Consider the following 27,592-nt stretch of genomic DNA (forward strand, 5'->3'; position numbering starts at 1 on the left):
ATTCTCGAGGTCAGAGGTCTGGCATGGGTCTCACTGGACTAAAAATCAATGTGTTTGCAGGGCTGCACTCCTTCTTGTAATCTCTGGATGGATCATTTCCTTGCCTTTTTCAACTTTCAGAGGCTGCTGTATTCCTTGACTTGTGGCCCCTTCCTCCATCTTCAGAGCCAGCAATGGTGAGTCGAGGCCTCCTCACATCCTATCACAGCACTCTCACCTCTCTTCTGCCTCCCTCTTCCACTCTGAAGGATCCTGTGATTACATTTGGGCCACGTGAATAATCCAGGATTATCTCCCCATTTTAAGATCAGCTCATTAACAACCTTAATTCCATCTGCAACCCCACATTCCCTTTGCCATATAAGGTTACACATTCACAGGTTCTGCTGCTTAGAACGTAGACAGTTTTGGGGAACATTTTCCTGCCTATCACACACAGATTTTTTACAGAAAAAAAATTTATTTATTTAAAATATAGACACTATAAGGTTCAAAAATAAGTGTGCCACTCAATGAATTTTCACAGGATGAACATATTCATGTAACTTTTTAACAAGGGCTCAGATCAAGAAATAGAACATCTCGGTCTTCTCAGAAGCCTCCTGTGAACTCCCTTCAAGTCACTACCTTCCTCCTCAAAGGGTAACCATTCTCTTGATTTTAAACACCATGGATTAGCTTCATCCTTTTTAAAACAGTTCTATTGAGATATAATTCACATACCACACAATTCACTGATTTAAAGTATACAGTTCAATGGCTTTTAGTATGTTCAAAGAGTTGTGCAATTCGCTGCAATCAATTTCAGAACATTTTCATTATCCCGAAAAGAAACCCCATACCCCTTAACCGTCACTTCTCCATATCCTCTGCTACCCCTTGCCCTAGGTAATCACTAATCTACTCTCTGTCTCCATAGATTTACCTTTGCTGGACATTTCATACAAATGGAATCATACAATATGTGTCCCTTTATGACTGGCTTCTTTCATTTAGCATAATGTTTTCAAGGTTCATCTATGTTGTAGCATGTATCAACATTTCATTTCATTTTATTGCTGAATAATATTCCATTGTATGGATATATCACATTTTATTTATGTATTCCTTTGTGCATGAACATTTGAGTTGTTTCCACATTTTGGATTTTATGAATAATGCTGTGATAAATATTCATGTACAAGTTTTTGTGTGGACGTATGTTTCCATTTCTCTTGAGTATATTCCTAGAAGTAGAATTGCTGGATCATATGGTAATGCTGTATTTAAATGTTTGAGGAACTGCCAAACTGTTTTCCAAAGTAGAGGCGCCATTTTACATACCCCTGGCAATGTATAAGAAATCTGATCTCTCCACATCCTTGTCCACACTTATTATTATCTGTCTTCTCAATTATAGTCATCTTAGTGGCTGTGAAATGGTGGTTTGATCTGCATTTCCCTGATGGCTAATGATGCTGGGCATCTTTTCTTGTGCTTCTTGGCCATTTGTGTCTACCTTATTGGAGAATTGTCTATTGAGACTCTTTGCTCACTTTTTATTTGTGTTGTCTTTTTAATATTGAATTATAATAGCTCATTACGTATTTTAGATACAAGTACATTATCAAATATATGATTTGCAAAACATTTTTTCCATTTTGTGGCTGTGTTTTCACTTTATTGTTGGAGTCCTTTGAAGCACAAAAGTTTCTAATTTTGATGATGCCCAGTTTGTTTTTTCCTGTGTTGCCTCTGCTTTTGGTATCATCTATAAAAAACAACACAAAACATTGCCTAATCCAAAGTCATGAATATTTATGCCTATATTTTGGTATTTGATCCATTTTGATGTAATTTTTGTACACTATGTGAAGTAGGAGTCCAAATTTATTCTTTTGCATGTGGCTATGTAGTTGTCCTAGTACCATTTGTTGAAAAAAGGATTTCCATTTCATCCATTTTAATTTTTTAAATTTTTATTTGTTCATTTATTTTTTTGGTGAAGAAGATTGTTCCTGAGCTAACATCTGTGCCAATCTTCCTCCGTTTCATAGGTGGGATTTCCACCATGGCATGGCTTGATGAGTGGTTTGTAGCTCTGGGATCTGAACCTGTGAACCTCAGGCCTCCAGAGCAGAGTGCATGGATCCAACCACCACACCACTGGGCCAGCCCCCATTTCACCCATTTTTAATGCACTCATCGAGTATGTACTTTTTTCCTGGCTTTTTTCACTTGAAATTGTATTGTGCGATTCATCCATATCTTTGCATGTAGTTTCTTTATACTCATGGGCCTCTAGTATTCTGCTATATGAATATATCATAATTTATTCATCCATTCTACCTTTGTTGGGCACTTGGGTAGTGTCTAGTTTGAGGTTATAATGAGTAGCACTGACAAGCACATTCCAACACGTCTTTTGGTGACTATCTGGATGCATTTCTACCTGGCTATAAACATTAGAAATGAATTGTTGGGTACTGGAAATCTTATACTCCAGCTTTAGTATAAGAGTATAAGAACAATTGTATAAGGACAATTACTGGTTCTCATATACTACAAAAGAAAATCTTGGGGATTCCACTAGAAATTTGCAACTTAGTCATTAATCTGAATTATTTCTTATCCTAAAAATGTGTCTTAGGCCATCCACAATGCAGAGCTTTCCTGGGGAATATCTAGGTTTGGTATAATAGGAAGGAATGATAATGAAGAGGTGGTGATGGGAGCCTAACTTGTTAGGATTTGTTTTTCCAACAAACACTCTTTGAGAAATCTGCGTATTCAAGGTTTTGTACCAGGCACTAGGAAGAAGCCAATGTAGGAGATAGACATGCTAACATGTAAATGGAAAGTTGTTATATGGTGAGTTCTCTGGTGTTCAGCGTGCAATTGGCGTGCAAAGTATGATGACCTTGCCCAGAATCCTGGGAGTCAGTGAAAGTTCCCAGAAGAAGTGGTGCATTATCTAAGCTGAGATCCAAATGATGAGTAGGAGTCCCCAGGTATGGGGTGCTGGTTGGAAGAATAATGCTACAGCAGAAAATAATGCCTACTGTCTACACCAGGTAGACACATTCTATCAAGGATGAAGTAAATCCATGGTTTACCTAGAACTGGATTATGTGAAAGAAGTTTAGTGTTTTCTTAGCTGGCTGGACTCCTTAGCGTACCTCTGTTACTGGCAGGATTGCTTCAAAATTACTTGGAGACTTAAAAAGACAGAGGCTCTTGGCTTCTTTGAAAGCTTGTTTTTTAGTTTCCCAACCTCTATTTACTCAGGGAACAAAGAGAAGGAATGACAATGAGTTGAAGAAATAGCGATAAAGAAGTAGAGACAGCAAAAATTAAAAAAAAATATATATGTTAAAAACTCTGACAATTGTATTTTGATAAATTTGGTTTCCTTTGCACTCACATGTATTTTACTTTATGAATCTAATAACCTTATTCTAACAGGGATCCATAGTCATCAGTAGACTGTCAAAGAAGTCCATAGCACAAAATGGTTAAAAGCCCCTAACTTAGAATATAAATCCAAAACTCAATTATGCTAATAGAGTCAAATGCATCATTTCTGTTTAAAGTAAGCTATGCCTGAAAACTGGTTATCAGTGTGAGTTGATCTAAAAGATAAATTCTTCCTTATCATTGTCTGGAAAAGATCATAAGTAAGACTGATGCCAATGAATTTCTACAAGTAGAAGCACCTGGCAGTTCAATGAGGGAATGTATAAATGGTTGGGGTTTACTTCTGGGTAATGAAGTCTTCAAACACTCCATCATTGCTGGTCTACCATCCTTTGGTAATAACTTTTACATGCACTCAAGTTCCTCTGAATCATAGTTTAATTTTCTTTTCTTCAAGTAAAACTAAACCTTGAATAGGAAATTTTTTTTTCTTGTGAGGTTGCTTATTAACCACGATCTTGATTTCTCTGAAAACTATAAACTATGAACTTCTGATTACTACAAATCCAGTTTCAGTAAGAAATTACCTGGACGAGAGAAAGTGGAGGTGGACAGGCACACCATCCACCAGTTGTATTTTTCCAAGAACATCACCTCTGTCTCCTTTAAGCAGATGTCAAATTGGAGCCTTCCAGCAGGGTTACCAGGGAGTCTCTGAAACAGGAAGTTTGACTTTGTGTATCACATTAAGAAATCAAATTAGCTTTTTCCTGTTTCTTTTAATCAAAATATACGGATTCTGATTATTTGAACATAATTAGATTTCCTTATTTAGTGTACACTTTGCTGTGAGTTACTGGGTATTGTTGAAAACCAGACAAAACCTGGAGCTCAAATCAGTAGGACTCTGTAAGAGTCAAGCTGCTTCAGAGCTGCATTCTGGTGACCAACTTATGCTAGAGCATAAGTTTTATACTTTGGCTTAGCTAAAAAACTTATGCTATTGTCATCCTGGTAAATAAGAGCTTAATTACTGAAAAGAGTGGCCTTCCTTTGAACTTTTTAGATTTTTGAGAGTAACATCTATTTACTAGACCAAGGATTGGCAAACTACAGCCCATGGGCCAATCTGGCCCCCATCTATTTTACACGTAAAGTTTTATTGGAACACAGCCCCTCCCACCGGTTTACATAGTGTCTGTGGCAGCTTTTACACTACAACAGCGGGGCTGAGTAGGTGAGACTGACCATATGGCCCATAAAGCCTAAAATATTTACTATCTGGTCCTTTAACAGAAAAACTTTGCTGACTCCTGGCTTAGACTATAGAATGTCTTTTGTATTAATTTGTTTATGAGAAAAGAATGTTTAATGGCTTAAGAAAATCATGGGTATTCAATGGTTCCAATTTTGGTCTGAGTTGCTTAAGAACTCTGAGGGCATTTGATGCTTCCAATTTCCCCTCTGTATGTCATAAGGGACTACCTAGAAGGCATCTGAGATTACAGGGGTAGTTGTATGAGGCATGCCTCTGTCTATATAGAAGAAGCACAAATTAACCAAAAACGTACTTAAAATGTGGTACAACCGGAGCCCAGAGTCAGACTGACACCTGTGGGTATCCTGGGAAGCCTAATAATTTGTTGTCTCTTCAAATTAATGTCCTTTAACTATTTTTTCAGCGTGTATTTAGCAGATAGATTGGGTGCTGTGTGAAGGAAGAGGAGGATTCTGTTAAGAATCTTGACAGAGATACTTAAATTTTGCTGAGAATATGAGTGAATAACTGTTACTAAAAACCAGTATCATTATGTGTATTTTTGTCTCTGTGCCACTGTACAAATGAAAAATTTATATGACATGGAAAATACCCGTTGGCATTTCTAATGAATAAAATAAAATGCACTGTATAGCATATTGAGGAAGATAAAGTGAATCTTAGCCTCTTTTTAGAGCGGGGATTTTTAGGGAGGGCCAGCAGGTTAGAAAAAGAGAAAAGCGTTCTGCAAAAGTCGGAGCTGAGGATTTGGGGATCTCAAGGGACTGCTAATGATGAGGTCAGAAGCCAAGTCTGATTGAGAAAGTAAATTTAGGCTGGCAGAAAGGACATGTGAACAATTGTAAGGCAAGGAAGGGGGCCTGATGTGGAACCAATTTATTGCCATGACATATTGTATTGCTTAAGTTCTCTTTAGGGTTTGATTTATCTTCTTGGCACACAAATAACACATGATACAGGCTTTCACACAGCTCCGCTTTCTGTGGCTTATCTGAGACTTCACTGAGATTAGTGTAGGAGTGTAGGATGTACACACTTCCGTGAGCTGTAGTGTGGGAGGTTGAAGAGACGTGGCTCAGGAGAACGACGACTCAGTTGGCCACCTGAAGACAATATAAGCGTTGCTGCCATGATGTTTATGTTTAGTTAACAGACCATCGCTACCTGCGGCATTCATTCAACCGACATCTATCTGTTAAGTACCTACTATTACCAGATCCTGTGCAGATACAGAACACAGGCAAAAATCAGACAGGAAAGAAAAAAATCTGCTCCCTGTCCTTGTGGCACCAGTAATGGGAGAGGAGGCTTATGGTTACAGGATGTGTGATGAATGCTATTTGTGTTGCAGGAGAGCATTTTGCTAAGGGTGCTTGGCGTAGGGGTGCCAAAGGGAGATTTAAGAGTTTAGTGTGGAGGGTGACCAGGGGAGTTTTTCCAAAGAAACTCTGAAATGAATCTTAGATGGGAAACAGGCGCAAGTTAAGGGGATTCAGGGCGAGGGGAGGCAGCGCTAGTGTGTATGCATTTCAGACATGTAATGGAGTTAATGCCTTAGGAGCAACTCTTAACCAACGGAACATGGGAATTGATGGATAAATGCTCTTCATTCTTGTCCTTTGGGTAGAGAAATCTGGGAGGCCTTTGTAGGCTTCTTAGGAGGTGCCAGTGAATCCAGCCCTTTGACTCACAGCGGTAACTGTGATAACGCACCCATACAGCAACTTTTTTTTCCCTTCTTTCTCTCATAATTTCTGCTCACTCACTCCTATTCTCCTCCAAGAACAACAAATAGCTGTCTGAAGGCACTGAGATGGGAGATGGTAATATGCACTCCCCAAACTGTCAGAAAACCACCACGCCTGGGGGCAGAACAAGAGATCAGCTGTAGAAGCAGGCAATGGCTGAATTAGAGAAGGTCTTTGGGGCCATGTTAAAAGGGTGGAGCTTTGTTCTGAAGGCAGTGGGGAACCACGGGAGTTTTAGCCATGGAATGACATGATCACATTCCTAGTTAAGTACTTTTTCCCTAATTAAACACTGTATATAACATGCCCTACACAACCTCTCCACCCACTGCAAGGTTTGCTATCAAAAGGCTCCATGTGTCTCTGAGTAACGCTTCCAACACGTCTGAATTGTATCCAAAGCAGACCCATCATTACATATATAAAATACACTTGGAAAAGGCAATTTAAAACATTTTCATAGTTTTACAATAGCAAAGGAAATATACACTCATAATAGCAACTTTAGGAAAGAAGGAAAGCAAAGCAATAAAATTAAAATAAGCCGTAATCCTATTGCTAGCAGGTATATTGTTACAATGTTGATATAATGTTAATTTTCTAATATATTTTTCTCCAATTGTTCATTTATTAATGTATATTTTGTGTTACACACTGTATTGCACATTGAAATTTGTCTTTTTCCCTTAACATTATGCATGAACACTTCCCAAGGACATTAAATATTTTTGAAGTCATGAATTATGATGAGCACATAATAGTCCATTATATGTATGTGCCATAATTTAATGAATCTCCAGTTGTTGGACATCCAGTTCATTTCCAATTGTATGCTACTATAAATAATGGGGCATTTTCCCTTGTGCCTTAAATCTTGTTCTGAATTTATGACTATTTCTTTAGGAAATGCTTCCTGGAGGGCTCAAAAAAGTAATTTTGAATACTTTTCTAGATAAAGCAAGACTCAAATAAATAGATTAATTGGATGGCTTTAGAATCTAAGAATATAAACTTAGGAATTTTTAGAATATTCCAGAAGTGTATTATTAACATATATTAATTAATTATTAATTATATAATCAATTATATATTAATTAATTATATATTAATTAATACTAATTAATTAATAGAAAAGTTTATCAGTTTATACTTGATATTTATTGTATACAACTACTTTGTCCCTCTTCTTTCAATATTGTGAATATTATTCTTTAAAAATCTTGGTTATTTAAAAAATGAAAATTTCAGTCTAATCAAAATTTATATTGTGTTTTCAATTTGCCAATGAGGCTTAGGAAAATAATTTTTATCTTATCATGGTTTACCTCTAAGATACCTGAATATCTAACATCTAACTAGTAATGGTGATTAAACATCCATCTTTGGTTAAGACAAAATCAAAAACCTCACAGGTTCTGTATTGCCCACTCTTCCATCTATGGTGTTAATCAGGGTAACCTAGACACTTCAACAAGACAAAGCAAAACAAAAGGAAAGCCCTACAATTCAGAGACTTGCCACAATAAAAGCTTATTTTTCACTCATGTCATAGTTCCATGAGGGTTGGGTTGGTGGGGGAGGGAGTGCTCTGCTCCATACTGTTTTCAGCAGACACATTGTGGGTCTGAACCCACATCCTCCGGGCCTTGTCTCTGATTGCCGACTATGACAGGGATGAACAATTGCTGGCAGCATCTCATCTCCAGCATGCACGGTGTTCCTTGTCCTTGTTCTCTCCGTGGGCATCCTTGAACTTCTTGTTCCCCATGAAGGTATAGACAAGCTCGTGCAGCCCTAGCTCTTGAGCAGTTTAGCGCAGAAGGGAGATTAACACCCCTCAGGGAGGTTCTGGGTCTGTGGGAGGATGGCAGGTGAGAACTGATGCACAGATGCTCCCACCTCCCAACCTTTGGGCAGACAAGCCCGGGGGGCATTTTGCAGGCCTCTCAGGACCTGTGTTCCCTTTGTCCACACCAGCGACCTGAATAACTCACCTTTCTAATAGCTTCATTCATCCACTGTCTCACTATCTCTGCTTCCTCATCCTGCTTTCTAGGATCAAGGTCCCAATAAACTACTTGTAGCTAAGTCCGTTTCAAGTCCATTTCTGAGGCTGTGCTTTCAGGGGAACTCAAGCGAAGATATTCAGGGATATAAGTTCTCTCCATCTTATGGCTCTTCCATCCTCTAAATCTTCCAAAAGAAAATGTAAGAATGTGGAGGACTTTATGGGAGGTGTCCATGGGTCAGACCTGGAAGTGGCAGATGTCACTGCTGCCCATTCTGTTGGGCAGAATCAATCACAGGGGAGGCTGAGGACAGTTGCCTAGCTGTGTTCCCACATGGAAAATGGGACCAGTGGAGGAACACGTAACATTCTCTGCCACGCCAGCTTAGCAAGTTTCAAAACTCTTATTTTATGTCCTAAGAAGAGAAACAGAACTTGTCTCTTTTGTCAGTGATGGGGAAAGGCCAAAGATAATTGCTTTGCCTCAGAAGTGTTAGAAATTAACACTACATTTTTCTCTTTATTCTGGGAATGTAAAACTTGTTCTACTTCTCTTCCCTTGAAATTATGTCTTCCAGATTCTTTCAAAGGAGTTTGTGTTTATGAAATGACTTGTCCCTTGTGTTTGCATTTTTTCTTATTGTCCTTAACTATTCCCCTAGTTACAAAAGGGATGGTCTTGATCGCAATACCCTAGTGCAGGTATGAATTCATTTGTACTGAGTATAAATTTAGTCAATGAATATGTTGAGTATCTACAGGAGACTTTGTGCCAAGACATTCAGTGATGGATAAGCAAAATTTTAATGGATGGAGCCCTAACCTGGTTCTTCAACTTATTAACTGTGTGAACATGGACAAATCAATTAACTTCTCTGAGACACAATTCTATCCTATGTAAAAATGAAAAAATAGTAATATTAATCTTGCCTTTTGAATTTTAGTTCTTCACTTACAGAAAAGCATCTAGATATATAGCATGCACTCAAAAATGTGAAATGTTCCTTCCGGAATGCCTTGACGTTGTCCCTAATTTATGTGAGAGAGAAAAATATGAAAATTTTTATTTATTAGCCAACTCTCCTATCTAATAAAGTCTTATATTACTGAATTGGATACTCAAACTGAGGGAAGAACTAAATTGATAAAGGGTATTTGAAGAAATTGTAGAGAGAAGGAGAGAAGTCATAAACTGAATGATAAAGGAAAGGGAACTCTGGGGAAACAAAGGTGTTTCATAAAATTGTTCCTTTAGGTTATGGTCAATCTGGTGTGTATGTGAATTCTCTGTCACCATAAAAACGTTAGTAACGTTAGCGTCAACTTGCCAGTGCTTTTGGAGTTTGATATGTTTGTTCTGGTATAGTACACATGACTGAGTCTGGTCCCAAAGTGACCCAGATGCTACTCAGACGGGCTGGCACATTTGAGACATTCTCTTCTTCTCTGAAGGATTTTCTGCACTTTTGAGTTTGGAAAGTCTAAGTCACATAGATTCACTTACTGAAATTCAGATGAAAGATAAAACCCAGAACTTCTCCTCTAAGATGAGGTGTGGGGTGACAGAGCCAAATGGGATTTGTAACATCCTTTGGTCCAAAGACCATGGAGTTTGCAAATCCATCAGAAGCTCCCTGGAAAAACTAACATTATTTGCCGGAAGCCAATACCATGTAACGGGGTATATAACAGCATGAGATTTGGAGGCAGTTAGACCTGGATTTGAACCCCAGTCCCAGCACTTATTATCTGAGTGACAATGGACAGGCTAGGTGGCCTGTTTAGCCTCCAATTCCTCACCTGTGGAACAATGATAGGGATACCTACCATTAGGTATCCCATTAGGCTGAAATTTAAATAAGTAAATACATATAGTGCACTTGTCACAGATTTTGGCATACACTAAGTAGCAGCTTATTATTAATAATAAATGATAATAAGTACAATACTTTGGCATATCAGGCCCTAACATCTTGCATTAATATGATGCTGGACAATGGTTGAATTCTATCCCTGCTCCCCAAGGATAACCGTAGCTATCTCTTGGCACCTATGGTCATTCTACCACACAAATGTGTAAGAAGGCCACTCTGCAGGTGAATTCTTTTTGCCTGGCAAACTTGGGTATAAAGATTATTCTTGGAGGCATCAGTCTGAAAAGCATATTTATTAGCTTTAAAAATGAGAAATCTGATACGGTCAGTCCCACCTTGTGCGTATACTTGTTGTCATGGTTAAGGTACTGAAGAGATGTAGGAGAAGGTTAGCATTAAACACATAGTATTTTCATTAATGGACGTAATTCATTATTTGGTCATCAGAGTGATACAGTTCAATGGACTGTATCACAGAAAAATGCCAGAGTGTTTTACATAATGTCAGTGTGTGCTTGGTAATTATCTCTCATTTACCTAGTGCCTTGTGTTTTCAATATGCATTGCACTCATTTAAAGTGTGCAGGTAATATTCTTCCTCCTGGAGAGCTTTGGTAAATAAATATAGAATAAGGTAGGAACTAGGACTGATTCTTAGCTCCCCATGTTTCATGGTGGAGAGGACCCAGAAAATGAGGTACGGAAATGAAAATATCTGATGATCTTTGTTCCAATATGAAGTTCTTGTCATCACAAATGATGCCTTATTCTTACTCATTTCCTCTAGTTGGAGAGATTTCTTTGGGCCAATGTTTTATGGCCCTTTGTGCTCCAGTTCTCAAATAAAGAGGGGAGATTGGCATCAGCAAAAGTAGGTGGGAATGAGCAAACTTTTTAGACAAAGACTCACATTTACGTAGTAGCTTATATTTTCCACAGTGGACTTACGTGTAAATCACTTGACCCCTACGACACTGTGAGAATGATAAAGGGCAAGAATTATCATCTCTCTTCTACAGATGAAGAAACTCCATTGCAGAGAGTTAAGTAACTTCTCTCAGTCAATTTAGCTAGTAAGTAGCAGATGCTGGTCTCAAATAAAGGACTTCCAACATCAAGGTCAGCATCCTTTTGGCTCTATTACAAAACCCCTGTGCTTGCAATCTTGGTTTTCTTGTGTGAGTATAGTGGAAGCCACAGTGCCAACTTATGGGTCTGCTGGTAGACAAAGTGATCATTATTTTGTAAGGCACATGTGGAAAAGGCATCCATGAGTGGATCCAGCCCTGCTCTAGCCATGGTAAGTGGTTTGGCAAGTGGAGCATGAGCTGGTTTTCAACCCTCATTTACCCACTCAGCCAGACATGCTTGCGAAACCCTAATAATAGCTCTGCTGGTGGTCTGGAGGAAGGAAGGCTGTGGTAACTGGCCTCTGAAGATAGTTGTCAATCATTCCTCCAGTTTCTGTATGTTCATGACATACTTAATAGAGAATTGGAGTTCCTTGTCCTCCATTTAAATATGGTTAGTCCTCTGACTATTTTGACCAATAGAATTCTGTCAAACTGATAGTCTAATATTTGTAAGCCCAGGCCTTAAAAGGACCATCAGCTTCTGCTTCCTTCCTCTTGAGATGATCCTTCTTGGAATCAAGTCACTGTGGTGTAAAGAAGCCCAGATAGCTACAAGGAGAAGCCCATATAGTCGTGAACCATAGCCCCTATTACAGCCTGAATTCAGCTCCCATTTAGCAGCCAGGACCAACTGCCAACAATACAACTTAGGCTGTTTGAACTTTCTAAACGTCTTAGTGCCCCAGTTGATACCAAATGAAATAGAAGACCTGTGTTGTCCCAACTCCCAGATAATGAGAGAGAATATTGTTTAAGATTTAAGTTTGGTGCTGATTTGTTATATAATAGTAGATAACTAAAAAGGAATTCACATAGATGAGTGAAGACTGGGGCATGTGTGACTAGATTTAATGATTCTAGAGTCACTCACGGTCCATGCCTTTTGAGTTCTCAGAACATTGCTATAAAGTGCTTTACAAGCATGCCTCCTCATATACTTTCCCAGCTGAAAACTTTGACTGAAATGGGGCAGGGATGGGAGAGGACATGGAATGGGCAACAAAGTTGCTATCATTTGCAGTCCTGGTCCAGAGTCTTGCCATTCATCATTTTCCCAGCCATCTGTTTTCTCATCTACATAAAGGGAAGATCAGAGCTGCTGCTGGTCTCACAACTGCATTTGCTACAGTAATGAGGTGATGGCAAGTACAGTGACTGAATGGTGTCCCTGAGAAAGATACGTCCATATCCTAATCCTCAGAACTTCAGAATGTCACCTCATTTGGAAAAAGAGTCTTTGCAGATGTAATTAAGTTAAGGATCTTGAGATGAGGAGACCATCATAGATTATATGAGGGGGCTGTAAACCCAATGACAAATGTTCTTATAAGATACAGAAGGGAAGGAGACAATGTGACCATGGAGACAGAGATTGGAGTGATGTGGCCCCAAATTAAGAAATGCCTGGAGCCATCAGAAGCTGGAAGAGGTAAAGAATGGATTCTCCCCCAAGAGCCCCAGAAGTAGCATGACCAGGCTAGATTTTGAACTTCTAGCCTCTAGAACTGTCAGAGAATGAATTCACATTGTTTTTAGCCATCTAGTTTGTGGTATTTGTTCAGCATGCTCAGAAAATGAATATAGATTTTGGTAATAGGAGTGAGGTGCTACTGTAATAAACACCTAAAAATGCAGAAATGGCTTTGGACTTGGACAATGGGTAGAAGCTGGAAGAATTTTGAAGTTCATGATTAAAAAAAGCCTAGATTGCCTTGAATAGACTGTTGGTAGAAATTTCGATGTTAGAGATTCTGTTAGTGAGGGCTCAGTGGGAAATGTGAAACATGTTATTGGAAACTGGTGGAAAGGCAATCATTATATAGTAACAGAAAACATGGCTGACTTATGTTCTACAGTTGTGTAGAACATAGAAGTTTTAGGCAATGAACTTGGATATTTTACTGAGGAGGTTTCCTATCAAAGAGTTGACAGTGTGGCTTGGTTTCTTCTTGCTGTTTATAGTAAAATACAAGAAGAAACAGATAAATTGAGGGAAAAAACCTGTTAAGCAAACGGAAACCAGCACTTGATTATTTAGGAAACTCTCAGCATATCCCAATTGCAAAAGATGCTAAACTTAGGAGATTCATTGTTAATAAAATATGCTTTAGAGAGAAGCCCAAAGGTGTGGCTGGACAATCTTTTGCTGAAGAGATAGGTCATGTGACTCACAGATCAGTCAAGGAACTCAGCAGAAGTCAGTAATAGAGATGAAGTTATCCAGGAAGGATCTGTGGCGAGCCCTCTTGTCTAATGGTGTGATCTCTGTGACATACACAGGGGACCCACAAGATTTTTGAGAATGTTGTATCAGCAGAAACACTGTCAGCTTGGACCAAAGGGAATAGATACAAAAAGAAGTGAAAGTAGTCTGTTAGACTCCCAAAATTCCATAGGAAAGAAACAAGATGAGAGAGCTACTCAGCCTATAGTGTGCAATATGTTCTACCCTTTAAAAAGGAAAAAAAGGAAGAAAAGTGACTTGAGGAGTGGAGCCACAGGTCTAGAGGCAGAAGCCTGCTGAGCTGTGCAGGTGTAGAAGCCAATAGAACTGCCTCAGGCCTAGAGGGTGGAGCCACTGGCCGGGAAGATAAAGCCTCGAGCCACAGAGGACTATTCTTAGTCCTTGAAATGTAATGGAATTTGCCCTTATGGATCTCAAAATTGCTTTGGGTTGGTGACCCCTTGATTCCTTCCTTTTTCTTCTTTTTGGAATAGGAATGTCTAGAACTGTTATGCTACGCCTGTCCCACTATTGTATTTTGGAAGCAGGTAATGCGTGTGCTAATTTCGCAGTCCATAGATAGAAAGGAATTCTGCACAAGGATGGGTTATACCCAGAGTTTGACCCATACATGATTTAGATGATTTTGATGAATGCGATTTGGGACTTTTGAGTTGATGATAGTCAATGAGAATTTTAATTGATGCCTAGTTGATACCCAAAGTTGAGATTTTGGGGGATGTTGGAAAAGGTGAATTTTGCACGTGGAAATGATACGAATATTTTGAGTGGGGCCAAGGGTGGATTGTAGTGGGCTTAATGGTGACTTCCAAAAGGATATGTCTAGTCCTCATTCCTGGAGCCTGTGAATGTTACCTTATTTTGCAGATGTAATTAAGTTTCCTGAAATAAGGTTATCATCCTGGATTATATGGCTGAACCCTAAATTCAATGACGAATGTCCTCATAAAAGACAGAAGAGGAGGATTTCTAGCTTCCCTCCAGAACTGTAAGAAAATAAATTTACATTTTTTAATCCACTGGGTTACTGGTAATTTGTTACAGTGGCCTCAGGAAATTAATACAAGGAAGTTCATTCTGTGGTTGGGAGGAAGGGTTCTTGGCATAAATGAGATCCCCCCCCACCCCCCCATGATCCATACAGTACAGGACATTCAGCTCTGGCCTTGGCCACAAATGAGAATTGAATACTTCAATTCTTCAATCCTGTCTGTCACCAAGCCCTTTGAAATGTGCCATTGTAGTTTCTCCCATCAAGTGGTGGAATGAATTCACCACCACTTGATTCTAGAATTAATGCTTTGGTTAATAAAATGGGACAAAAGTGAGGGTGTACCAGTTCCAAGTCTATGCCTCAAGCTCTTGCTCCTTTCTTCCTCTCTCTGAACCCGTCACGGGCCTATGAGCAAGCATACACTAACTTATGGGAGGATTAGAGGCCTCATGGAGGAAAGCCCAGTTGTCCAAACCAAGGCTTCTCTAGGCCCGCTTAAAGGCAACAGACACCCAAATATGTGAGCAAGCCAGCCTACCCAACTGCAGAGTCACCTAACCCAACCTCAAGGTGACAAAAGCACATGAGTAAGCACAGCTGATGTATAGACCCCTGAGTAATAATTAGGCATCTAAATTTGGGGATGGTTTGTTAAGCAGCAGTTGCTAACTAATGCAGTATGTATTTCCTAAAGGTCATTGAAGAAGACTTTCCTTGTGATCAAATTAAAGTCTGCCTGGGCAACTCTAGGGTCAGGTATGGCTCTAATATTCCCCTATTGGTAGGTTTTATATAAATATCTGCAGCCTGGTTGGAATAAGGAAACAAGAGAACTTGCCTTGAAGCTGTGTTTTCATAGTTTGGTATACTTATCTGGGGGTAACCAGGGGTAGTTTTCATGAAGAATGACACTGTGAACTACAAAAGATAAGAAATGAGTTGGCCGGGGTGACAAGATATAGGAAGACCGGAGAAAAGGCATTCCAGGCACAGGTTTCAGCTTAAGCAAAGGCCGAGAGGCCTCTGTCGGTGTTCAGTGTATTTTTAATAAATAAGCAAGTGTCTATGTCCCTCTAAGTGCTTTGCTTCATTCCCACCTTTGCAACAACACCCAAGATGCCTACTATGCCAGCTGTCAGCCTCCCCCTCACTTCATCTCCCCTTCCCTTAACCTACAAAAACACTGCCTGCTGATGAGTTATAAGTCATTTTGCAGAGGAAATTGGGTGTGCAAATCCTGTGATTAGACAAACATCCCTCATTAAAAGTTGTAATCCACTGGCCCTCTGTGTTGACACCTTAATTCTGAACTCTTAACAGCCTGAGCACACTCAATGGCCCTGAACAACTCCACCTTCTCCATCTCTTTCCCAGCCCCCTCCCCTCCTTGCTCGAGTCTCCACCAGAAAGTGACACGGTCTTCCAGATGGGGCAACACAGCCTTCTCTTACTTGCAGTGATAATAATGTTTTCTCAGTTTTATTACAGTCTCTTGAGAGTGGGACTGCTTTGCATATTCCCTAACACTTAATTAACGATGTCACCTTCCCAGTGCCTTGAAAACAGTTTGCATTTTTTCGTCCTCCCCGGGCAGACCTCCAACAGTTACCTCCCACATTTTCTGCTGCAGTCCTTTTTATTACTTTAATGACAAATAATTGGACAGATTCTGAGTAATGAGGGTGAGAGCCAAAGGACTGTTGCAAGGGAGACGGCTGCGTGGTACAAGACACTTTTAGTGGTCTCTAAATCAGACAGACAAGTAGAGTAATGATCATCTTGCCGTAATGAGACACAATTAAGAATCACTGCGGCAAATGACAGAGCAGTTCATTGAGCAGTAACCTCCTTCTTCACGTTCTCTCTCCCTTTTTTTTTCCAAAGGAGATCGAAGCTTAATTATAGCATCGCCATTTGCAATGCTATCGCTAAGATTGTGTCAGCACTTCCAATAAAAATCTTGTATTTTCGAGGGTTTATTACTTAAACATAAAAACTGGCTCCATTTTGAAATTTAGAGTGTCAGATCTTAATCTAAGAGAATCAGAAAATATAGATTCTCAATGTTAGAAAAAGTCTTACAGGTGCTTGATTTATACCTGATCTCTGAATGCATTAAATGTATACATTTAACGGATCAGGGTGGGGTCTTTTTGCAGATTTCCAGGGTGTTTTTCAAACTTCAGCATGCATCAGGACCTCAGGCAGGACGTGCGATAATAGATTGTCTTGCCTCACCCTCAAGTTTCTGATTCATTAGATGGAGTGGGGCCAAGTTTACATTTCTAAAATGTCCTCGGGTGCTGCTGCTGCTGGTCCAGGTACCACACTTTGACAGCCACTGTATCAGTCTTTATCATGAATAAGGATCAAAAACAAAACTCCAAACCACCAAACCACGTATCTCAAAGGTTAGTGACTGTGATTTGTATTTAAGAGACCAGATCCAAAGTCGTATAGGAAACAGTGTCCCCTTCAGAAATCTACCCCATGACCCGGCTCCACTCTAAATGGCAGTTATTCTTTTTCAGTCAGCTTTTTAAAAATAAAACAGAAATTAACAACCAAATATATACTTAACGAACCGCTGCAATTTAAAATGAAGTATTCATTTTGATTTTACTTTGCAAGTCTCTTTTCTAATGAGCTAAACACCCTTTGGAATGTTTTCTTATTCTCTATATGAGTTTTCTTTCCCTGGTGCTACCTGTCTCTCCTGATATAGTGTGTTTGGAATGGCCAACACCTTCCCAATTTTGTAGATATAGAAATGGTAATAGAGTATAAATAATTTGCCCAAAATCATGGAAATTTTGTGCTAATGGTAGAGACATCTCTCTGGATGTTTGTTCTACTGATTTATAGTCCATATTTTACAGTTTTTATAAATGGATGGATCCAATGCCATTATACTTAATTCCAGTCCTTTTGTGATTGTTTGCCGTGGAATAAGTCCAGTTAAGGAAACTGGAGAATAATTCATCATTTGTGTCCCAAATCCTTTTAGAAGAATGTGGGATCATAAATAAATAATAACAAAATCATTTCCATCCTCTTGTCCTGGAAACCACGTTGCAATTAGCCAAGTGCATTATACTCCATGTTTAATAAATAATATAAAATAAATTTGGGATAATGCAAAGATTCAGTAGTGACTCTATAAATGTGTTTGTGGAAGCACACTCTTGAAGAAAGGACAGGAACTTTTTTTTTAAACTGAATTTACTAAGTCAACCAATTTTTCTAGCATTGTGAAGATGCAGTCTAAGGACAAGTTAGTGAATTGAAAGGTTTGACTATTATGAAAAAATGTTTTGCTGATTAATAGCATGTATGAGATTTAGATGCCTAGCGTTCAGCATCTGCAGAGCTTGGTGGTTTTGTCATATGTAGGAACATAGAAGCACCTGACAATTATCTCAGGGGTTACACTAGTCAGGACAGGCTGAGCTATGCTATAGCAACAAAAATCAATCAATACAACAAGCTCAAAGTGTCATCCATGTTTATTTCTTGTTCATGCAAAATCTATTGTGGGTCTAGGTGACTCTCCAGGGCAATGTTCCTCCTTTTAGCAACTCATTTATCCAAGTGGCTTGGATCTTTTAGTTCCACCATGTCAGCTGAGGCCTGCCCAGGTGCCTTGGTAGGGGAAGAGAATGCTGGAGGGCTTTGCATTGGCAATGAAAGCTTTCGCCCAATAGAGTCAGGCATCACTTCTGCTAACAGGCTATTGGCCTAGAACTAGTCACATAGCTCTGTCCACTTCCAAAGGGGCAGGGAAAGGTCATCCTCTCACATGTCCAGGAGGAGCGAGGACTGGATAAATGTGAGGACTAGAAGTTGCCACCACACTGATTCAGACAAAATGTCCCGTTTTCAACATTCTACACAAAATTCCGTTTACTACCGAGCATCCATCTTTGCTTTCTAATTGCATGATATGAGATTTTTATTGGTTGTATCTGGTTAATTGTCTGTGCTCTGCATTTTTACCATTAAAACATAAACTAAGGCCTTAATCATGTTGAACATATGTGGTTCACAAAGTACTTTTAAATATATTATCTCAGTCAATAGAACACTTCAACACTGCATACAGAAAGGTATCATCGTTATTACTCTCCAGAGGGTGGCTGAGCAAAGCTTAGAAACTTCCTCAAGTTTCCTTAGTCATGCAAGTGCTGAAGTTGAAACCAAAACCCAGATCTGCTGACTGAGTCTTACATTCATCCTGCTGTACCATGTTATTGTCTTTGTTGAGGCTCTCTGTGCTCATTCCTCTCAGATATGTAAATTAAAATCACTGTTGTGCCCTTAAACATGGAAGATTCTGTATCTGGTGTGCTTGAGAGTTTCAGACTCAGTTTAGAGTGTTTATGAGGTCTGGAGTTGTTTTGTCAAAAGCTTGCTGCAGAAATCATTAGTCCATAATTTCCTTGAGAGTCTAACATGCACTGAGATTTTATTCCATTTTGTTTGATTCTCACATGTGCTTTTAAAATTTTGGATTATTGGCCATTAATTTTATTAAATATCTGTAATTTCAGGGTCTTGGCTAATGCAGTTCTGATATGTGCCATTTGTACTTCTTTACCAGTAAACTGAGATCTGTCAGCTTTTATAGTGTCATTTTATCGTTCCTCTTACCCCAGAACTTTAATGCTTTTTACAGAAACTAAACTCCTTGGAATTAGGTATTTGCCTTTTCACCAAGGGACAAAACGAGGCCCCTGGGAGCCATATTGCAACTTCTCAACTCCAGACCAGTCATTCTCCTCATGGCTCTCGAGGTGTACAAAGCAAGATTCTGAATTGATTTTCTCATATCAAAGTGAACTATAAATGCAGTTGTAAAGGATATAAATGTTCATTCACAAAGTCCAATATAAAAGAAATGTAATTTTCTTTCCCCTTAAGTAATTCAGGTTAAGTATCTCTTACAAAGCCCCTGTTCAATTGGGTGGTAGGAACTTAATTTCATTTTATTTAGGGTACCTACCTGCAATTAATTCTACTGGTGCCCTCACCATATCTCCTTGGCATTCACCATTCTCATAAATGCCAACAGTGTCTTACTGTCAACTTCTATAGCTCCCCATCTGAAGGCTCTCTCTCTCTCTCTTACCCACATGGAGGGCAAAACGGAGGTACTGAAGAGTAGCCCTCAGCTAATTATGGATGGACTGCTTAAGAACCCATCAAATAAAAGCAATTTCTACAGATGACCTTCTACTCTGTAGAAATTGCTTTTATTTAATGCATTCTTAAGTATCATTTTCCATCTCAAGGAAGGCCCATAGCCAGTGGCTGAGTGATATGAGAGTACAAAAGGTAAGCCCTTGCCTTAAGGGAATCTGACTCTGTGGTACAATTTATGCTCCAGAGCCCTTGTGGATGTGAGACCAAATCCTTGCTCAGTTCTTACCCTTCTCTATCCTGCTTCACCCCCTCCCTTACAAGACTTTTCCTCAAGAGCACTCTCTCAATTCATCATGCATATTCAAATCCCTGTCAGGAAGTATGCTTCAAGGGAATTTGACCTCAGACACTCAATTATACAAGGTAGGTTATTTCCTGAGATTTACATAGTTTTACAGTAAAATAGCTTTTTCTCATTTTCTCAAAAGACAGAACAAGTCAAAGTTATGATTTACAAGGGTTTCTTTCATATAATATTTTATAAGCAGTCAAATTCAAGGTCATATTTCAGAAGTCTTGTTTTCTGGGCTAAATGTAGCCCTGCTATAAGAAAACTTCAGCCAAAATAACTTGCCAGGGTAATTTTACATTTGAAAGGTGTGCTTAAGCCCATCTTTGTTGGTTGGGAATAAGAATTGCAAACAGTCAAAGACTATGGATGAATTCTGCAGGTGTTAGGAAATAAAAGAATACAAATTGGAGTACTTGAGCATCTTGTGTGTGTGAAATGTCTGTCTTTCTTTCTACCTTTCTGTCTGTCTCTGTCTATCTATTTATTTATCTATCCATCTAGTTTTATGTGTATTTATACCCACAAAGGTTCTTTTTTGAGATAACTATCTATTGCTAGTTTGAAAGCAGCATAGTATATACTGTGAAAAAACACTGTGTTAGAGAAAGTTTAAGAAAATTTAAGAAAGTGCCTCTGTATCCTAGTTTAGGGGTGCTGGTTGGGGAAATACTGAGTGGGTGGGCTGCTCTTTCTCAATTCTTATTCAGCCATGATAACTTGGTTTTATTCTGTTGCACTTATTGGGCCAATAAATGCCTGATTTTCACAACCTCTCTAGTCCCATTCCTTGGCACTGTTCCTTTGTACGTCATGTTCCATCCATTTTGGAAAAATTTTAAATACAGCTCTCAGGAAGTGCCCTGCTGTTTTCATGTTTGAACTTCACACAGGTCTCTCTGCCTGTGCCTCTTTCCCCTATCTACATTTTCGCAGGGCCAATTCTACTCATTCACTAAATATCCCGCCCATTAGGACATCGCCGATTACCTGTAGGCCCCAATGTATTTTGCTTACCTGGATCCTTGTCTTTTAATTCATCTGAATTGCTTTTTAAGTTGTCTGTTGATGTCGAGGAACATATATTCAATTCCGTATCCACAGTGCCAAACACAGAGCCTAACACACAGTAAATTTTCAAAAATAGTACTTAATATTATTTTTGTTGTTAAAAGTAGAGACAGAGCATATATGTGAATTTTAATTAAGTTCCCACGGTTTCAAAAGCTCAGACATAAAACAACTTTACTGCTCAATACTGATGCATAACCACACCCATCCACATCAAACATTTTTTTGTCTTTTATTCTCCCATATTGTCGAATGTTGATAAATGGTCCACGATACAATGCAAATCAATGTGAATTTACTGCATGGAGAAATTGCAAATTATCTTGCAAACCCTGCAGGATTTCATAGAGTTGATGAAAGTGATGTTAGAGAACTACTAGATTCAAGGCAAAACCGTTGAAAACATCGCTGTCCAAACAAGGAGTGAAGACAAACATGCAAAGATGGCTCGATGGATCAGCACTTCAAACAAGAATAATGAGTATAGCAAAGGATTAAGAGAAACCTTTGAGAAAAATGGTTGAAATCTCTAAGTATTTTTGCAAAAATTACCCACTTTTATAGAAATATTGTAAAAGTAAGACGTGATATAATAAATGTTCTATCAATATTTTATGTCTTTAAATTTTTTTTGTCCCTTAAAAAAAGCAAAACGAATTCTAGGAATTAGCACATAGATGCAATTCTTACCTAAATTTTATTAGTTTATAAGCTAAATACACTTTTTTTCTACACTTCTAAGTTATATTTTCAAAGCTACTGGCTCAATCAAAACATTTTTTTCCATTTTTCACCATAAGATTTTGGTGGATTTGGAGGGCTTAAGTGGATTCACTTTAAATGGTCTTCTTTCTTGGGTACTAATTATCTTCATATATTGAGAACCCCTTGCAGTTTCAGGGACAAAACTAGAACTAAAATAAAGCAATTATAGGGAGAGGACCAGGAGACTTTTGAGCATGAAAGGGAGCACACTTAATAGTGATATCAGGACAATAGGTATAACCCGAACTGCTCTAGGCAAACCAAAATAGACAGCTACCCTTGTTTTAGGAATTGATATGTGTTGAGCTATTTATGGAAGAAATACGTTTCTGAAGGTATGAGCAACCTCCTGCAGTAGTGACTTCCTTGCCACTGGAAGTATTCGGTCAGACTATCTGTCAGCACTGATACTCATGACGTCTGCGGACGCTTTTCCAACCTCCAAGAGCACTACTCTTTGATATACACCCAAAGCCATTCTAGGGTCTTGCTGGGCTATAGAGAGCCTTTTCATTAAAAAAAAGACATTGCTGGGGCTGGCCCCGTGGCCGAGTGGTTAAGTTCGCGCGCTCCGCAGCAGGCGGTCCAGTGTTTCGTCGGTTCCAATCCTGGGCGCCGACATGGCACTGCTCATCAAGCCACGCTGAGGCAGCGTCCCACATGCCACAACTAGAGGGACCCACAACGAAGAATATACAACTATGTACCAGGCGGCTTTGGGGAGAAAAAGGAAAAAAATAAAATCTTTAAAAAAAAAAAAAAAGACATTGCATCTCTGTGTTCTGCCTGCCTGTGAACCTACCTGATGGCTGGGGTTTTTGGTGTTTGATAACCTCCTTGCTGGCCTTTCTCAAGTTTCATCACATTCCTCACCTGAGTCCCCATTCTACCTTTGGCTGAGGCTTGGATTACCTTCAATCTCCACCCCAGGCACTATCCAGCCTTATGGCACTGGATTCACAAAGGTGAGAGTGGAATGGGTGACCTTAATGTCAGAGATTGAAGGCAAAGTTGTAAGTATCTCATTATTTATAAATGAGGAAGTGGAAGAGTTTACCAATTGATTAGAGCTTTACAAAGCAGGAGGGTGTTCCTTGCTCTTTCTCTAAAGAGAAAAACTGGATAAAACTCTCCAGTTCCCTGCACGTATTGGGGCAGATTAGTATTTCCCAAGAGAAATTTAGTATCCTACTCTACTAGACTCTGATTAAGAGTAGCACCTGAAATCATGAGTATATAAGTTGGGAGACAGTCATTTACTGTCTAGATATCTACAAATGCTGGAATGAAGTAGGATTTTTTCTTGAGCCCTGCCACTAAGATAGCTGCCCTAACTTCTGCCAATCATATTTTCACCTTACTTAGAGAAGAGCTTATCTGCAGATAGAACAGTGGAAAATTAAAAAACAGAAGACAACAAAAGAAGAGGTGGAAAAAGTGGACAATCCCAAATATAGAACTTCAAATAATCCTGTGTTTTCATTACCACTTCTCATCTTTCTTCTCCATCATCCTTGCTGTGGCTCACACCTCTAAGGGTTTTGCTGCTGATATTATCTTCTTTCTAATCAGCAGATCTCCTTGTTTGTACTCTAGGGGCAGCATCTCTGTTCTGTTTTATCTCTCTCAGTTTTTCAACTGCCTTCTGTCCTTGGGAAAGTTGTTAATAACATTTGATGTATTGATGGCTTGCTCTCTGCCTATACACTGTAAAGAGAAGTAGACAAGCCCTACCCATATACGTGGAAATTTTCAGACTTCCTGATACTCCACATTTATATAAATGGAAAAGTAAGAACCATTAGACATTTAAGAATTCCTGAAATATGGGACAGGAGAGACAAAAATAAACAAGTATCTGTGAAACATAAAATTTACAAGTAACAGAAAAGAACTCTAAAAAATGTGGTTGAAGACTTCCAGTCTGAACAAAATGCTGTAGACCCCCTTACCCTCATACCAACAACCAGACAGAGACAGTGCAAAAAAGGAAAATTTTCAACCAATATCTCTTTAAACTTAGATGAAAAATCCTCAACAAAATCTTGGCGAATTAAATCTAACAATATATAAAAAGAATTATACACCATGACCAAGTTGGATTTATTCCAGGTATGAAAGGCTGGTTCAACATTCAAAAATTAGTCAATGTAATCCACCATATCAATGAGCTAAATAAGAAAAAGCATAGGATCATCTCAATTGAGGCAGAAAAACACTTGACAAAATTAAACACATATTAATGATAAAAATTTCAGCAAAATTTAAGAATAGAGAGGAATTACTTCAGCTTGATAAAATTGTCTACAAAAAATCTACAACTAATATGATGAGAGACAGAATGCTTTCTCTCTGAGATCAAGAATAAGGCAAGGATGTCTTATTCTCACCATTAACAGGGTACTGGAAATTCTAGCTACTCAAATGAAGCAAGGAAATGAAGTAAAAGGCATATAAATTGGAAAGGAACAAATAAAATTGGCTATTTTTGCAGATAACATAAATGTCTACACATAAAATTCCAAAGATTCTACAAAAGAACACCTAGGACTAATATAATAAATTCAGCAAGGTTACAGTATACAAGATCAACACACAAAAATATCAATCTCATTTCTATATACTACAACAAACATGTGGAAGCCAAAATAGAAAACACTATACCATTTACAATATTTCCAAAGAAATCAAAATATTTAGATGCACACTTAAGAAAACATAGACAGTATCTATACACTGAAAATTACAAAATACTACTGAAAGAAATCCAGGAAGACCTAAATAAATGGAGAGACATGCAGTGTTCATGAATTGGAAGACTCAACATAGCAGAGATGTCAATTCTCCCCAAACTGACCTTTCAGTTTAATGCAGTTCCTATCAAAATCCCAGCAAGTTTTCTATACACATAGACAAGCTTGCTCTAAAATTTATATGGAAAGGCACAGCCTAGAATAGCTAAAACAACCTTGACAAAGAAGGATAAAGTGGGAGGAGTCACTCTAACACATACTAAGCCTTACTATATAGCTACAGCAATCAAGACAATGTGCTATTGACAGATGGATAGACACATAGATCAATGGAACAGAAAAGAGCAGCCAGAAATAGACACACACAAATATGCCCAATCGATTTTGGCAAAGATCCAAAAGCAATTCACTAAAGGAAGGATTGCCTTTTCAACAAATGGTGCTGGAGCACTGGGCATCCATAGGCAAAAAATGAACCTCGACTGAAACCTCATACCTTGTACAAAAATTAACTCAAAATGGATCGTATACTTCAATGTAAATCTAGAAAACTTTTAGAAAGAGAAAACATAGGAAAAAAGTCTTCAGGATCTAGGGATAGATCTAATAGATCTTAGATAGATCTTAGACGACACTAAAATCATGGAAAAAAGGGAGGAAAAAGGAAAAATTGATAAATTGGACCTCATCAAAATTTAAAATTTTTGCTCTCCAAAAGCTCATATAAAGAGGGTGGAAAGGCAAGCTGCAGACTGCGAGAAAATTTTCACAAACCACATATCCAGTAAAGGGCTAATATTTAGAATCTATACAGAACTCTTAAAACTCAGTAGAAGGGGCCGGCCCAGTGGCATAGGGGTTAAGTGCGCACGTTCTGCTTCAGCGGCTGGGCGTTCGCCAGTTTGGATCCCGGGTGTGGATGTGGCACCACTTGGCAAGCCATGCTGTGGTAGGCGTCCCACATATAAAGTGGAGGAAGATGGTCACAGATGTTAGCTCAGGGCCAGTCTTCCTCAGCAAAAAGAGGATTGGCAGCAGATGTTAGCTCAGGGTTAATCTTCCTCAAAAAAAAGGAAAAAAAAGAAAAAACTCAGCAGGAAAGAAACCTAATAACCCCATTAGAAAACATGCAAAAGATATGTAGAGACATTTCACTGAAGAGGATATACAGATGGCAAATAAGCAGGTGAAAAGATATTCATCATTAGCCATCAAGGAAATACAAATCAAAAGTGCAATGAGATATCACTGCACACCTATCAGAGTGGCCAAAATAAGAAAATATGGACAACACAGAATGCTGGTGAAGATGGACAGAAACCAGGTCACTCGTACATTACTGGTGGGAACGTACAGCTGCTCTGCAAAAGAGTTTAGCAGTTTCTTATATAACTAAATATGCAACTACCATGTGACCCAGTAATTGCATTCTTGGGTATTCATCCCAGAGAAATGAACACGTGTTCACACAAAACCTGCATGTGAATGTTCATAACAGCTTTACTCATAACTGTCAAAAATTGGAAATAGCCTAGATGTCCTTCAGCTAGTGAATGGTTAAATAAACTGCATTAAAAACATATCAGAGAATACTACTCAAAAACAAAAGGAGCGAAGTATCAATACATATCACAACTGGGATCAATTTCCAGGTAATTCAAGCTGAGTGAAAAAAGCAAATCACAAAAGGTTATATAATATGTGACTCAATTTATATAGCATTTTAAAATGACAAAATTATAGAAATGGGGAACAGATTAGCGGTTGTCAAGTAGAAATGAAGGGAGCTGGAAGGGAGGTGGGAGGTTATATAAAGGCAACATGAAGGATTCTTGTGGTGATAGAACTACTTAGTATCTTGACTGTGGTAGAGGATACACAAACCTACACGTGATAAAATTGTATAGAACTAAACGCACACACTGGCACATGCACACGCACAATGAGTCGAAGTAAAAGTGAGGAAATCTGCATAGGATGAGCGGATGGTCAACATCCTGGTTGTGATATTATACTAGAGCTTTGCAAATGTTCTTTGGGGAAACTGGGTAAGGTGTTCTTGGGATCTCTGTACATTATTTCTTACAACTGCATATGAATCCCAATTATCTCAGGAAACATTTCAATTAAAAAAACCTTGTTGAAAAAAAATGCGACTGGGATTCTCAGAGAGTCAAAATGAGATGCCACCTATAAGACAAGAACAGGTTGCTAAGAAACGAACAATCAGAGAAGACGCAAAACTCCTGGAAATTTAAACATATTGCCATAATAATAAATTTAATAGAAAATCTGGAAGATTCCAGAATGTAGAGAAAATGGCAAAGAGAAAGAAAATACTAAGGGAATAATAAAAGAGGTAGAGGGTCAGTCCAGGAGTTCAAATATCTCTGTAATAGGATACCGAGAGAGAGAGAAGGCAGAGAGAACGTAGAAGAGGAAAGTATTAAAGAAGTGAGAGGACAAAAAAGTCCCAGAGCTGTGGAGAACAAGAAATCTTTGCAATAAAAGGGTCCAGTAGCCAATAAGCAGCATGAATTAAAACAAACAAACTCCAGCCCACATCGTCACATTCTGAGCAAAACAAAATCATTCCAAACATGCGAGAACTCAGCAAGTTTACTTCTTATTCACCGTATCTGAGGAAATGAGGATATACTCCAGCACCCAAAGGAGGAAACTCGTTGAAACGATACATCCGCTGAAGTGAAATCCTAAGACAGCAGCTGAGTGGCAGGCTTATAAAGCAGCAAGTCCAAATTAGAACATGGGGTTAGTGGGATCCAAGTGAAACATCTTTAGAAGAGGAGGGTGTGTGTCAAGTAAAAGACAGTA

General features: G+C 38.8%; 1 long non-coding RNA gene across 1 annotated transcript; it reads right to left on the minus strand.

The window, feature by feature from the left end:
* On the minus strand, positions 1-27,592 carry LOC139041665 (uncharacterized). Its single transcript, XR_011497249.1, has 4 exons — positions 27,392-27,592; positions 21,186-21,287; positions 3,984-4,110; positions 1-252 (listed from the first exon to the last, which is right to left on the minus strand). It is a non-coding gene; the product is annotated as an uncharacterized lncRNA (long non-coding RNA).

The sequence above is a fragment of the Equus asinus genome, chromosome 23, assembly GCF_041296235.1.
Source record: "Equus asinus isolate D_3611 breed Donkey chromosome 23, EquAss-T2T_v2, whole genome shotgun sequence".
NCBI lineage: Eukaryota > Metazoa > Chordata > Mammalia > Perissodactyla > Equidae > Equus > Equus asinus.